The following is an 8,527-nucleotide window of genomic DNA, read 5'->3' on the forward strand; positions in this document are numbered from 1 at the left end:
GCCCAACTCCACTCTGGTTGAGGAGAAATATCTTATGTTATCTTCGGTGAAAGGAAGAATGTGTGTGCAAATCCAATGCCTGCAAAACAGAGAGGAACATGGATAATGGGAGGGAGAGGAGGGGAAGTGTGGACGAAGAGCTCTGGGGCAGTCAGTGCCTTGATTGCCCCCACCAAGAGCCCTTCTTTGCTAGTCATTGTGCAGCCAACAGGACTTCCTTATGCGATGGACTCACATGATGGGCTTGCCCGGCAGGGTGAGGCGGTCCACCCTGTCTTTGTCCCCAGGGGTCTCCCAGAGGTGGCAGAGAGGTGAAGGAGTGTCCTCCACTTCCTGCAGGAAGCAGGGAGCTGGGGCACGGTGCCAGGCCTGGCAGCTTCCCCCGGACCCTCTCTGCATCCAAGGACGATGGCTTGCCAAGGCCCGGGTGCCAGGCCACCTGCCAGGGTGGAGTTGCCCGGCTTCAGGAGATGGAGAGCCTGGGTCTGGTGCTGCAGTGGCTGGGAGTGAGCCACCTGGAGGAGGCCCATGCAGCGGAAGCTGGTGGGACCCTGAGAGGGACTCTACCTCAGTTCTCTTTGCTTCCGTCCTCTGGTCCAGTCCCAGACTACATGGCTTCTCTCCAATGCCTTTGGTTCTTAGAGAAGTAGGTGCCTCGCTCCGGCATCTTACGTACCCCCATGTCTGAGGTTGAAATTGCTGCTGTGGAAACTACCCAGCAATCAGCCCAGGTGACCCCCACATCAGACCACGGGAAAAGAAGAGAATGACAGCCATGTGGTCAGGAAGGGTTCTTCCAGACAGGCTCTTCAATCTGGAGGCAAGAACTTCCCCCAACGATCACCCTGATGTCACCAACTTGTCCAGAGATGATTCTCCGTTCTCTGCCATCAAGCAACCACTGGCCAGTGAGTGAACCAAATAACAGTTGAGAATGTTTTGGTTTGAATGTGTCCCCTCTGACATTTACATGTGACACTGATTGCCAGTGCAACAGCATTAAAGGTAGGTGTTTTAGTAGGTGGTTGAGTCCTGAGGATGATTAGTGACTCACTGGTGGGGTCAGTATTCTTATGCCTACCGTGGTGGGTTCTGGTATCCCCATTTTTCACTGTGAGAGGGCACAGCATTCACATCCTTTGTGCCCCTCTTCTTTCCTCCTGTGGACCAAACTGCTGGGAAAGATGCCACGGATCAACCAAGCACTGCCCAGCCTTGACCACGCACTCCCCAGCCTCCGAACTACAGGCCATGTGTTTCTGTTGCTTATGAACTATCCAGTCTTGGGCATTTCACTATAGAGCACAAATGGACAGAGAATGATTTTGAGGTCAGCAACAAAAAGTCACACCCCACAACGGAAGCAAAGCCTGTGGGGTGTTGTGACAATCACCAGGAGCTGGGAGATAGACCTGGGATGGGTTGTCCTTAGGATCCTTCAGGAGCCAGCCCCTCAGACACCTTGATCTCTGACTTGGCCTCTAGAGAAGGGAGAGAACACATGTAGGTGTCTCTTCCCCATTTGTGAAGCTGTTACCGTGGCTCTTGAGAACTAATGGTCTCCCGTACCAGGCAGTTGTCACTTTATAAGACTCACTGTCCTCCCTGTCCTCCCTGCTCACTGTCCCCAGTGGTGCCCTATGCTGTGCTCCAGGTCTTCAGGTCTTGGTGTCAGTGTGAGTGTCAGCGTCAGGGACAAAGGCTGTCTGGGCTGGTTGAGAAGACAGTTGGGTGGGACTCTTTCCAGCCACCTGGCAGCTCTACCACTGCTAAAAGGAAATAGGATGGCTGCTGGGGGGAGAAAGGAGTGGCCACAGTGGACCTTCCTGGAAATTATTATTGTTTTGAAGGGTCTCACTAGGTAGTCCAAGCTGATCTTGAACTGGTAGCCAATTCAGAACTTGGACTGCTTCAGCCTTTTGAGTGCTGGGATTATAGCTGGGACTATAACCTTAAACCACCATACCTAGGTAATGAATTTTTTCCTTATGGAAAAATCAATAAATTTTGCTATTTTAATTACCAATTCATGACATTAAATACAGTCACAATATTGTGTAATCAGCCATCACTGCTCTGTGGGATGTGACCTCAAGCCCTGGGACCCAAGGATTGTGACAGCCAGCAGGAGCTGGGACATAGACCTAGGATGGATCATCCCTAGGAGCCTTCGGAAGGAGCCAGCCCTTTCTGGACAAAACCTTTCATTGTCCCAGGCTGAAGCTCTAGTCCTTAGGTCACAACTTCCTGCTTGCTCCTCTTCCTTTCTGGCCACCTCGCGACACTTCTGGTCTCTGAGCCTGCTCCAGAACCTTCACCTCCATGGGGTCTGCGGAGTGGAGGCCACCACGTTCACACTTGCTCTTCTATGAGGTAGCGTGGCGCTTTCTCAAAGGGCGGATTTGCATATTGGGAGGTCAGGTCAATTTCCAAGCGGAGCCTTTGGCTTTCTCATGTGGTGCTGTCAGCCTTGTCATTGGTATTTTTCATCTTCGCCAGCCCAGCGGCAGCACTGCTCCGTTAGTTCCAAACTGGCTAGGTAGGCAAGATTATTACTGTTATTCACACTTCCCTCGCATGCATGTGTGGCCGATTCTCAGGGAAAGCTGGTTGAAAAGAGTCTAGGAGTCAAATAAAACAGCCTTTAATTCACTCTTTAAAATTCAGTGAAAGACTAAGCAGAAGGCAATAAAAATGCATAGTCGCGGGAACCCTGAGGAGACCCGACCCAGAGCCACCTCGAGTTTCCAGCCTAATTTCCCTCGAGGTCAGCCTCAGGGACTGTAGGTGGTGCAATGCTGGCAGCGGGCTTGCCAGTCCACCCTGCAAGGGTTACAGGTGACATGCGGAAGAAAAGCAGACCCGGCAGGAACTGATGGGCCTGACCTGTTTGGCCTGCCCGTCCGGGGAGTGTCATTTGCACACTGGATAGCGAATCCTCTGTTCTGCCAGCTTCATTTCCTGGGGGGCGGGGAGGTGAACCCTGGAGGGTGGCGGCATCAATCGGGGAGGTGTAGTTGGGCGGGCAAGTGTGGCCCGGAAATGGATGTGAGTGCGCAGCGCAACTGGGCCAGCGAGTGCTCAGCCGCCAGAGCTGAGAGCTGGGCTAAATTTATCCTGCTTCTGCTATGCCGCATCCAATTTGACTTTGAACTTTAAGAAGCCGGCTGCCTGGGTTATGTAACCGACACGGCTGTGCTTGTGAGCTGGGAGGAAGTGACAGGGAGCCCTTGCAAAAAGAGCGGAAGAGCATTTTTTCTGCTCCACGGCAGGTTGTGCTGGTGACTGCAGGCAAGGTGGAGAGGCTGGTGGCGCCCCTCATCCTCGAGGAGCACCCTAGCCTCCGAGGCCCGGTCTTGCCCAGGGGCTTCCCTTCTTCCCAGGCCACTTGCCGAAGCAGCAAACTCAGCTCCAGCCGGTCTCCTTGCCGCATCTGGAGCAAATTTAACGCAGGCGTGCTGTGAGGCTCTGCTGTGGTTGTTTCTCAGACCTGTCTGCTGCTTCGGCTCACTTGGGAGCCTGTAGAAATACCGATATGGGGCCGCCTTCCACAGATTAGGATTGGGGTAGAAGCCCGGGCAGCACCGCACTCTGAGCTGGGTTGATCAAAGCCGTTATGGCCCCCGATGGCACTGTTGGTGACCAGAAACCTCGCAGCCTCATTTCTGAATCTGCAAATGGAGCGGCTTGCCTTCTGTGGGCTCCGAGATCCACGGGTCCGACTTTGTCATGCTCCTGGTGTCCAAAGGCTTTGAGCCAACATTTCAGACTGTGAGATCCCTTACGTTGCTCCAGGCTGTAGAGCTTCTGGAATGGCATTGTGATTTTTTGGTTGCGTTATATTTACACCCTGGCGAGGGAATTTCCAAATTCCTATTAGCTCGTTTATTTGCTCTATCCTATTTACTTATTTACCGAGTGTACAGCACCTTGCCTTTTCCAGTACCACAACCCTCTAGGGCGCAACGCTTTTAGCATCCTCTCGTGTTTCCTGCTTGGTTTTCATTCCCATTCCCCAGCGCCCATGGAATCATCTATTCTGGCCAGCACAAGAGAATTTTGCTTGGTCTTGAACTTGACATGAACGCATCTCGCAGAATCTCTTCTTTTTGTATGTTGTCTCTCACTCGATTACGTCTTTGAAGCTCGCTCTTCTCATTGCTGTGAGCAGCATGCTCTTTTCTCTGTTGGGTTCTTGGGCCCCTTCTGGATCCAGATGTTCAAGGCTAACTCCTTGATGCATGGTTTTGAAGGTGGGACCCTTGAGAGGTCATAAGATGGTCAGGAGAGTGGTCTCCTCCTGAATGGGATTAGTGCCCTTATCCAAGTGGACCCCAAAGAACTTCCTCTGTTTTCCACCCTGTGGGGATGCGTGGAGAGGATGCATCTGCAAGCCAGGAAGTGCGCACTCGCCAGACCCCAGCTTTTCTGCCACCTTGACTTTACACTTTCCTGTATTTGAAGAACCGTGATAGATAAATGTTGTTTGCTTCAGCTGTCAGACTCCCTTGCGTGAATATACCAGAGTCCCTGGCTCTGTCCTCTTGCTAACATAAATTTGGGTCATTTCTAGTTTGGGGCTGTTTGAAAGCTGCTAGAAGCATCCTTTTGTTCATCTCCACTTTATCACAAACTTGGAGGACATTGTAGAGGGAGTAGTACCGCACGAACCTACTGGGTTTTGATGTAAGCTGCGGAATAAAACACGATCATTGTGCTCCTATTTAACCGAACTCTTTGATCTTAAAAACATGCGTGGCAACCATTGAATTCTTTAAAAGCAAACACAGGGAGTTTGCGCCAGGCATTAGTAGCTGAGGCATTGCCCAGTCTTGTTCCCTTCCCTCATGACCTGGGAGATAGGGGGACCGAGGAATGGCAGCGTGTAGGTGGGATGGGAGCAGAAGGTCCAGCCCTTCGCTGGACATCTCATTGCTTAGGCATGTGTGTCCCCTGATACAAAGCTGGTGCCAGAGACCCTTGACTATGCTTCCAGATCAGCACAGTTTTTTTTTTCCTTCTGAAATACTGTGTATACACAGGTGATTCTTGAAAACTGCTTAGTGAAAGCTCATTATTGTATTTTCTAAGTTTCTCCAGAAAACTGGAGATGCCTTGACTGCGTGATCCAAGTTCAGTCACATATTTAATGTAGGTGATGTGTGGAGATGTTATATACTATCTAGGCTGTATCCAGATTTCCACATCACAATAAAGCTTTCTTTGATGGCATTTGATTTGAAACCAAGATCTAATTAGCTTCCTGTCTTGTGGCGATGTTTTTAGCCTCTGCTGATGTAGAGCAGTTGCCCTAGTTTTTCATGACAATTCTTTTTTAAGAGACCAGCACAATTATCTTGTAGAATGTCCCATATTATGAATTTTTCTGATTCTTTCTTCATTGGTTTCCTTACCTTGTTCTTCTATCCTGTGTATTCTTTAAAATCTGGAATTACTGAGAAGTTTTTTTTTTTTTTTTTTCTTCTCCTTTTTTGTGGTTTTGTTTTCCCTGATGTTTTCCTAAATGACCTTCAGGAATCTCTTGGTGATACATGGTTTCCTTCCATCGTCCTTGACAATTTGCTTACTGCACAGCTACCTAAGTCCCAAGCAAGAGGCTCATAGGTCTCTTGAACTGTCTCCCCCACCTCCTCTCTGATTGGATGTTGCCTCTTTTTTATTTTTTCTTCCCATTTATGTATTTGGTGTAGGGTCTCACTAGCAGCTCAGACTCATAGTGACCCCTCCTGTTTTCAGCCTCCCCAGTGCGGGGATTACAGACATGTGCCACCACCCCCAGACTCATTCACCGGCTCAGTGCATCCCAGGCATGGGGTTGGCACAGCATGCGGGACTGGGGATTGAACCCTGGTCCCTGGGCTTGTCAAAGCAGGTGCGTAGTCTGTTGAGCTATCTTGCCAGCCCTGGATATTGCTTCTTTAGGATGCTTCCTCCTTGTCGGTCAAACTTTTGACTTCTCCAGTGCGTTGCCAAATTTCTGCTACTCAGCATCCCTTGGCTAGATTGGAAATGTCTTGAATGGATTTAGAAATCAATGCATCCACAAATGCACAAAGAAAGACAGTCACCAAATAGGGCTTCTGGAGCTGCCAGAGTAAATGACCAAAGTGATAGGATAAGTGTATTTAAAGCAAAGGGAAGTGTTTTGAGGGGCATTCATGACAGGGTCTTTTACTGCAGCAAATATAAAAATAAAGATCGACCATATGATTTGATCACGCCTCTTATCTGATAGCTAGTGGTTGCAGCTGGGCCCTGAAAAGTGACTCAATTTTTGGAAAGACAAGCATGCTGTCCTCATGGGAGAGAAGAAAACAAAACCAGAGCGGGTACCCTGGGCTGCAGCAGGCGGAGGGCAGAGCAGGAGCTTCAGGGGCTGCCACCTGCTGGGGAGATGTCTCCATGCCTTGCCTATGCTGCTTGACATCCTGAAATCGGGTCTCTACTTTTGTCACGTTTAGCTTGATGCATGGGGCCTGCGTCACAAAATTTCCTCTGTACCTCGGTCAGGAGCGAGTTCTCCTGCCTCGGCAAAGTTCAAGCACCGGACAGCATTTGGACGTTCCTGTAGTTGTTAGGGTACCTGTGGGCATGCCCAGAAATAAAAATGCTTCAGAGAAACAGGTTGGTCCCATGTATCTGGGGTAGATTCAAGAAGGCAATAAGTTAGTGATGAGTGTGGGCTTTGGACTCAGATTCCTTCAGCCTAAACCCCTGCATCCACTTTCACTAGCAGCGTCCAGGGAAAAGTTTACTTTTCTCATCTGTGAAGCAGATGAAATTTTGGTAGCAGCTTCAGGGAGTTTCCAGGGAATGGAACAAGTTGTTAGATTTGATTATGGTGTACAAAGCACTTCCAGTACACTGGGTACTCATTCATGCTAGCTGGTTTTTTTTTTCTTATTAGTTTAATTAATTTAATCCCCACACACAGGCCTTTAGAATATATTATACTTTGAGAAAATAGTGCTGTTTTCAGATTAGACTGCCAGCTCTGAGTGTGGGAACTGGGTCCTTTTGCACAGGGAAGGATACCGAGGTGGCTGATGTCACAGTTCATCCAGAGAGAGCATTGGGCACATCATTAGTGGACAGGACAATATCAAGGTGGATTTTGTAAATAACGGCATGACATTAGTGTCAAAGGTGATGGCTCCAACTTTGGGGGTCTCTGGCATTGGGGGCTCACAGCCTGTGTGCTCCACACTGTGTCACCTTACATGACTTTTGTCTACTGCTCCACCCATGTCCAGGGGCCCCGGACCTTCTTAGGATGTCCCAGGCTCTTAGGAGTGGCCCTTGCCTTGATTCCCCTCCCATTGCAAAACAAGGCGTCCTTGCTTCTCCCTGCCTTGATTGGATGTTGAGTCTTCAGGGTGCCACCTCCTCGTCCATTCAGCCTTACACTCCTCGGTTGCCAAATTCCTTGGAGAGCTGTTTCCAGCAGAGCTCAAGGTCAGGCAGCAGCCCCAGGGCTGAAGCCTGAGCTTGGGGTGGTCGGAGACAGTCTGCTCAGAGTGGCCAGCTCAGGCCAGCGTTCACTGTAACTTGAGGACTTCAACTTGACCCGAGGACACTCTGGCCAAGAACCATGAGCTCAAGGACAAACAATGCACCCTTATCTTGTAGTTGCAGGGTGTGATGTAGCCACAGTTCAGTGCTTTTTAAACAAAGAAATAATTAAAAAATCCTCTGGAAAAACAAATAAACTGGCAAACCTTCATAAAATATGTATAAGATGCAGGGCTCTTTCATAGGCAAGAATTTATTAACTAATTTATTTTTGTCCTGTGAAAGACTATTTTTGGAGCTAGTGAAACCGTTCTGGAAAAATACACAAACTGGTGAGGATTACAAAGATGCAGGAAAGGTCAGACTTTAATTATGATGATTTAATTATTTTGGGGGAAGAAAATTATGCACCGATGCTTGAACTTTTAATCTTTTGTCAACATTTCTCCCCCATATTCGTAACTTAGCCAATTGATCAAATAAAGAAAGCAAATGTCAAATGTATTGAAATGAAATCAGGTTCAACTAAAATTGCTTGGTGTCTCTTTTCATGATGAGTGACTTCAGTAATTTAGAACTATTCTCTGAGTTCACGGGTAACTTCGGGTTTGTGGCAATGCTGAGCATTTTCCCCCTTTCTTCAGCTCTCTTGATGGTGGAGTTACTGTAATTCTGGGGCAGTGTGCTTGAACAGGGATGTCAGCAGAGGGAGTGAGGCGAGCAGGAAAGTCAGGAAGGGTGGCGACTGCAAGCCCCAGCATGCAGAAGAGCAGCAGCAGCCGCGGCGTTCTTAGCAAATAATTGTAGATCAGCTCCCCAACATCTGAGGGGCTCGGGGCCTCACTTTTCTCACAGTGATCTTCTGAGGGCAGTGCTCTTGGCCATTTGGGCAGAAGCATGAAAACTGTGTACAACCGTGTGGCTCCATGCGTGTGATCATGCGTGCCTGTGTGCACAATAGCGTGCAGCCTGAGAGTGTGCCTGGAGGTTAATT

This window comes from Octodon degus, unplaced genomic scaffold (genome assembly GCF_000260255.1).
Source record: "Octodon degus isolate 3935 unplaced genomic scaffold, OctDeg1.0 scaffold00008, whole genome shotgun sequence".
Classification (NCBI taxonomy): domain Eukaryota; kingdom Metazoa; phylum Chordata; class Mammalia; order Rodentia; family Octodontidae; genus Octodon; species Octodon degus.